General features: G+C 38.2%; 1 protein-coding gene across 1 annotated transcript in view; it reads right to left on the reverse strand.

Moving 5' to 3' along the window:
• LOC109476145 overlaps positions 1-5,944 on the reverse strand; it is a 12,832-nt gene extending 6,888 nt beyond the window's left edge. The window contains exons 1-2 of the mRNA XM_019777040.1: positions 5,900-5,944; positions 5,353-5,423 (exon numbers count right to left, since the gene is read on the reverse strand). The gene's annotated coding sequence lies outside the window, so the exon portion shown is untranslated. The remainder of the gene's footprint in view (positions 1-5,352; positions 5,424-5,899) is intronic.

Raw genomic sequence — 5,944 nt, forward strand, 5'->3', positions numbered from 1 at the left:
GGGGGGGGGAGAGGGATAGAGAGAGAGAGTAAAATGAAAACGATATCATTCTGCAAATTAGAATAAGTTCAAAATTTCATTGGTGCAGACACACACAGGCACACAAAAAAGGGATTAAGGTGTTTTATCGTGGACTCCGAAATTATAGTTTAATCCTGAATGGTTCTCATCTAAGTGGATAGATTATAACCCACGCTTAAGGGGGCACACCCCAGTTTATTTGGCATCTCTATTCGAAGCTGCACACCCTCAAATCTAGCGACCGTCTCTGGCGTGGAATAATTCGGAAGGAGAATAACTGTATATGGGACGAAAGGATATCTCTTCAGCTACAAGAGCAACGGAGTTTGGTTTCTTCAACCTTTTTAAGTTTGGTAAAACCAACGGGAAAACATAATTTTCACTCCAAAATTAATGCCCAAAATTGCGAATTTTCGCGAAGGATAATCTCATAGAAAAAAAAATTTCCGGCAGAAATGACTGATGCTGGCAGAAAGACCCAAGCCTTGACTATACCCGAGTAAATTATAAAGAAAATTCTAGTACTGAAATTTTCTAAACAGTCCACGGCGCGAGGGGCTGCAAATCCACCCCTACGAAGCCGCAGAGCGAAATCTAGCTCAAACGGGCGGATTACACTTGGCGCGCAAGGATACCCGGAAGTAAGGTTCGGAGCCAAAAGAAATTTTCACCCCAAAATCACCATTTCTTACACTCTTCAGCAATGTTAATGTTTAATGATACTTCGTGGCAGTTTATGAGAAATGTCACCTCAAACTTGGACCCTCAAAACCCTTTCGTCACTTTTTTACAACGGACTATCACGGACAAGAACTGGGGTGTGCACCGATTACTACCCTTCTTCCAACTGACTTCAGTGTCCTCTCTTGATTTAAAAGATTTCATTTAGGAGGCATTAGCTGCTTGGCTTTTTTTTTCAATATACAGAACCCGAAACGCCAGATACTGTGCGACAACAGATTCTTTGGAGTAACTCAAATATCATCCTTGATGCCAAGCCTATTATTTGTAATGCACTTTTGAATAAGAAAATAATTTTTATGAATGATTTGTTATCAGAAGATGGACACCTGATGCCATTCCACGATTTTTGTTAAGTGTACCCTGATATTTGTAATCAACTGCGATACCAACAGATAACTACTTCAATCCCATTGAAGCGGAAAAAAATTGTTAAATAGAGAGCTATCAAGAAATTTAGTGTGTGTACCATCGATAAAGGATTATGATTGGTTAAGAAAAGATAAGATTAGCAAAGCTATCTATAATTTATTTCTCATGTCTCTGAACCAAGCTGATGTAGCGCACAAAATTAGACTATCGTGGTTTTATTACTTCGACACACATAGAATACCTTGGAAAACAGTAATACTATGTAAAAAGTCTACTATCGACCCTAATTTAAGATATTTTCAATATAGATCGTTATATAAATACCTACCCTGTAATAAAATGATTAAAATTTGGAAGCTGATTGAATCAAATTTATGTTCATTTTGTGGCAGTGATGAAGAAAGTTATTATACATGTGTTTTATGTATGTATTTACTAGTATGTTGTCCCCTTCTGAAGGAAAGTGCAGGAATGGTTATTACAGGAAACTGGTTCAAATTTAAAATTAACTTCCTTAAATGTTATTTTTGACCTGTCCAGATGAGCAAAACGGTTAACAAATTTGATCATTTTATTAGGTAAGCTTTTTATCTTTCAGTCCAGGGCATCTAAAATTTTCAATTTCGAAACAACTAGCAATTTTCTATCAAAAGACAGAATACCTGATTGCGTCTCGGAGAGGGAAGCTGGAGAGGCATCGGGGTAATTGGGGTACCTTATGTAAGGCTTAATTATAGATATTGCTTTATGTATTAGTCATTTAATGCATATGTACTTTACTTTATGTAGTAGCCATTTAATGCTTATGGTCAATTAGAGAGGCTCTATGTCTATGTGAATGTTTGATTATAGTGAAAATAAATTAAAAAAAATAATAGCAGTCATCCGGCATGCGACTGGTTCCGTACGGTCGATGCCACAAAACGTCTAAGTACAGTGTGTCGACCTTTTATTTTAAAGCATCTAAAAATATTGCTAAAATGTCCAAATCACCATGTTTCATCAGGACCTCAATATCTAAAAACAAGTCGAAAAAAATCTATCATGAGGATCGTGAGTTATATCTGCGACGAACAAACAAACAAAAAAACGGGACCAAAAACAGAACATTCGGGTGAAATGATCCCTTCCCCCTCGGAGGTAAAAACCTTAATTATCCTAAAACAAGAGTTCCGAGATCTCATACCTCCATGAAATATGGGCTTGATATGTAAATGTAAATTTCTTCTTTAATTACGCAAATGACCTCTGCATTAACATAATATATGCATGCACCTTGGTTATATGATATGGTGTTTTAAACAAGTGTCAACACCGGTCCAACAACACCGGTCAATGTATGACCTCTACTAACGCGCGTGTACTAGACATCGAACAATGATATATTGACAAAAAAAGTTCAGGTTTTAAACGTGTCGACATTTACACAAATCAGATCGTTGGTGGTTAAATGTCTCAAACGCTATGAATAATACACATCTTGTTTCGAGTACATCACTTGTATCAAGTCGGTATGTAAGTTAGGAATGCCTTTTTAACAATGGCGTTCTAGTCTATTATGAATAGCGCCATCATCGGACACCCGGGCACCAAACGAGCTGGAATAAATTCTGACCAAGGACAGGATGGCTGTGCTTTTGTCCCTGTTTTATCAAACAAGAACGTGGCGATGTCACATGAACATAACTTTATACAGGGACTCAGAATGCGCACTGTTATGCCTGTTTTCCCAAAAGTGAAATATCCACACCTATACCGATATATCTAATAATGCTCCAATCCTTAATAAAATTTGCCTCGAAATAAGAAATTATTGTGAGAAACAAAGCAAAATGTAGTGCAATTAAGTACAGCAATTAACAGATAAATGCTATGATCTGTACGCCTCTGGACTTTCTCAAGACTACGGTCATTCAGCTACTTGCGAACAAGGTGGTTGGCCGTCGAAGTTGCCTGTTAATCTTATAAGTCGCGATCGTCTGCGCCAGCTGACTATAAAATTTAAAAGACCAAGGTCAGTAAAGCCCTGCATTTGCAGAGGAGAATAGGGTACGTTTAAGGCTACTCCCGATCAAGCGCCAATCTTGGACGGAGATTGATCTAGAACAAAACCACGGGAGACCCTGGAAGTATGACAGGGGCTTTACGTGTAGCTTGTCTCGTAACGAACCACAAAGACACGCATAGTAATTCAAATTTACGCGTGAAAGTTAGCATTCGAAACCTATAATTAAATTACTGTAGGGCTGTCCATTCAAGGAAGAGCCATCAAGATGTCCAGAGAAATGTGAAGTGCTATCAATCACTGAGCTACGTCGCGGGATGATCCGTTTCACTGCGTTTAACACAAGTGTCATTGCTACACGAACATCAGGGCTTTCTTCGGTGACAAACTCAGTGCCACAGAAAACAAGAGTTCCACGATCTCATACCTTCGCCAAATGATGTTAACCCTTCCACTGGAGGAATTGTACATGTTTACTCATTTGTTTTGCAAATAAGAGCCTCATTTGCATGGATTATATCAGTTGATCATATTCTCCACCCAATGAAAAAAGGCTATTCTAGTACTTCCACAATGAGGTCATGATTTGAGAGAATGTTTATTGATGTTCACCTTTTAATATACACTTAACTTCCAAATGCGACAAGTATGAAATTATCAGCATATACTATGAAATATAGCAATTTACCATTAGTTATACAAATTAGGTATTCATTTACATAATCTATATCATTATAAGATGTTCCTCTCGTTCTTAATTACATGACAACGTGGTATCTTAAAGACAGGTAAGCTGCGGGGCCCCATTTTATTTTTGGAAAAACATAAACAGGATGTACACCCCACTAGCACCTATACATGATATTTTATTAACGTGCTTTCAGAAAAGTGTAATTATAGTGTTTATGTGTGTGTCTCTGTACTTATTTCTCAACTCATCTGTGCAACAGAAATCCTTATCCGATCTTCTTTTTTTGCAACAGCTACGGGCAAAATCCTTCCAAAGAGGGAGTCGATATAACACTAGTCTGTTCCAAGCTAATAACATGGCAAGAGTGTTTAAAGTTAAAACATTTGGTCCAACACAACGTTAACATGGCAGGGAAATGACATACCTATCCTACACGCAGCGGTTTAATAGACTGACTGCCACGTACAACAATCTATGGTTTTCGTCACTGTCTCTGCAAAAGTGCTTCACGTGATGTCCAGGACTCTTCCCATTGGTCCGATGGAACCCTTATCCCATTATGAGCTAGGTAAGGCGACGTGGAGAGTAGGATCCTCATTTGCATGAATTTGATATTCTCCAAAAGAGTCTTGCGATAAAGAATGCCATTCTAGCATTTCCCCCTAAATTATGCAAATGAGGTCCTGATTTGAATACGTTATGTTTAATGATTTTCACCTTCACTTAACTTTCAAATACCACTTTAAAATGACTTTCTAGGCTGTTACCATTACGAAATTATAACATTATAACAAATCAACTCTTCATATACATAATCAATATCTGCCTATGTTTCTCTCGTTCTCAATGTAACAAGCTTCAATACTCCTATCATGGAATGCAGCTGATTTATAGAATTTCCTCATAAATCATGCAAATTATATCAATATTTGTATAATTGTCACATAAGTATGTCAAGCATCACGTAAGCTACTTACAGACCAAAAAATCATGACGATCCGTCAACGGGTTCTTCAGTTATCCTCTTTTGAATATTGAACAAAAAGCTCCTGCAGTTCTAAAGCAAGCCACTAGGGGGTCACGTCATTTCTTCTCCAGCACAAGAGCTATATGCCACCCAAGTTTCGTGACCCTAGCATGTCTAGGTAATGAAATATCAAAACCAGACGTTCAGCTGCAGTACCGTAACAAGCTGCCAGGGGGCCCAAAATCTCGTCATTTTGAGGTCTCATCAATACCTACTCACCTACCAAATATCATTACAATCCATAGAAGCCTTCTCAAGTTATCTTGTTTACAGACACACACACACAAACACACACACACACACACACACACACACACACACACACACGAATGCCTCTGAAAACATAACCTTCTTGGCGAAGGTAATAAGGGAAACTTATTCTTTGGAGGGTCACCAATTCTAAAACTTATAATGCAAAGGAATAACGGTGGTTCAGTAGAGAATGCAAAAGCCGTGAACTTAGTTGGGGACTTATTCCAGACGATCACAACTTACCTGTTCAGTTGGTTGCACGTAGTGACTGGAGAATGAGTGTGCTGCCCTTTCTTCCAGACTTTTGTTCTAGACTGCAAAGTTTAACACATATGTATGCAAATCATCTGCCAATCATGCATTTTGCTTTAAAGAAAACGTTCGTTACATCAGCTTCTGGAACAATTAAGTTTGTTATGCCATGTTTCGTGTGTGCAATTATACTTTCCGCGAGCGGATAGTCCTGGCTGTTTTTTTGTTAATTTCCAGGAGTATTAAAGTCAGCAGTGTTCGGGCGTGGTCAGGGGTCAAATTTAACTCAAAGTCGATTCGTATAGAAAAGTAGGTGTGACAAAATCTGATCAGACTGTTTCTGAACTTCAACCAACATGTCACAGAGGCTTAATACATGTAACGTTACATCATTAAAGCATGCAGATACTTATCTATAATATATAGGTTACACTTCTAAGATATGTTATTTAGTGTCAAGAGCTACTTTTGGAAAAAAGAACTGAACTGATTCGAACTTTAGAGGAGACAACAGTGAACAGACAGAAAACAAACTTACTTGTTCTAGCAGGCCCAGAACTCTGCGACGTCCAATTCGTGTTGG

Source organism: Branchiostoma belcheri, unplaced genomic scaffold (genome assembly GCF_001625305.1).
Source record: "Branchiostoma belcheri isolate BF01 breed outbred unplaced genomic scaffold, Haploidv18h27 scaffold36, whole genome shotgun sequence".
Classification (NCBI taxonomy): Eukaryota; Metazoa; Chordata; class Leptocardii; order Amphioxiformes; family Branchiostomatidae; genus Branchiostoma; species Branchiostoma belcheri.